Source organism: Ornithorhynchus anatinus, chromosome 1 (assembly GCF_004115215.2).
Source record: "Ornithorhynchus anatinus isolate Pmale09 chromosome 1, mOrnAna1.pri.v4, whole genome shotgun sequence".
Taxonomy (NCBI): domain Eukaryota; kingdom Metazoa; phylum Chordata; class Mammalia; order Monotremata; family Ornithorhynchidae; genus Ornithorhynchus; species Ornithorhynchus anatinus.
In genome coordinates, this window is record NC_041728.1 from 9,515,044 (window position 1) to 9,516,384 (window position 1,341).

Here is a 1,341-nt window from a genome sequence, read left to right on the forward strand (position 1 = left end):
ACACGGATTGTATCCAACCTGATTAGCTTGAATCTACCCCAGTGCTTAATTCACCGCTTTGCAAACAGTAGGCACTTAGATACCACAAAAAAAAAAAGGAATGGATTTTTTTTACCTTTTCCTTACATGTGTATGATTCACAGCTCACTTTGGAAATGGTTTTTCATTGACACAGTTCTTTTCTTAAGAGGATTTCCTCTCCATTAAAGAAAACCAAACCCTTCCCTCTTGTAATCTCCACGAGGGCAGGGGACGTGTCCCCCAACTCTATTATACTGTACCTTGCAAGTGCTCAGTAGAGCGCTCAGCACATAGTAAGCACTCAATAAATACTACTGATTGATTGCTTCCTCCTATTTCCTTCCAAACACATCGAATGAGTTGTTTACACTGCCTACTCTGTTCTCCATTTACTAAACGTGGGAGGCCCCGAAGGCCCAATTCTGGGTCCCTTTCTATTCTCCACCTAAACCCGTTATTCTTGGAGCACTCGTTCGGGCCAATGACTTCAACCGCCATCTACCTGGATGATTCTCAAATCTACCTCTCCAGCTCTGACTGATGTCTCTCCTCCTCTGTAGTCTTGCATTTCCTCCTGTCACCTTATTTGGAGGTTCCACTGCTTCCCATCCTCCCCCAGACCCTTGTATCACCACAGAGAACATCACCGCTCTCTTCTTTCACACGAGTCCATAACCTTGGCATTACCCTCGACTCATCGCATCCCAGAGAAGCAGCTTGGCGTGGCGGAAAGAGCACGGGCTTGGGAGTCAGAGGTCATGGGTTCTAATTCCCACTCTGCCACTGACCGGCTGTGTGACTTTGGGCAAGTCACTTGATTTTTCTGTGCCTCAGATACCTCATCTGTGAAATGGGGATTAAGACTGTGAGCCCCACGTGGGACAACCTGATTACCCTGTAAACACTCCAGCACTTAGAACAGTGCTCGGCACATAGTAAGCACTTAAATGCCATCATTATTATTATTATCACTTTCACAACCCACACGTTCAGTCTGCCACCAAATCCTGTCGGTTCTACCTTCCCGTCATCGCTGGAATCCGCCCCTTCGTCCGCACACAAACCGCTACCGTGCTGATCCGGGCACTCATCCTATCTCATCGCGATTACTACATCAGCATCTTTGTTGACCTCTTCAGCATGGCGTAGGGGACAGGGCACCAGCCTGGGAGTCAGAAGGTCATGGGATCTAATCCCGCCTCCGCCACTTGTTTGTCGTGTGGCCTTGGGCAGGTCACTTCACTTCTCTGTGCCTCAGTTCCCTCATCTCTAAAATGGGGATTGAACCTGAGCCTCACGTGGGACAGGGGACGTGTTCAA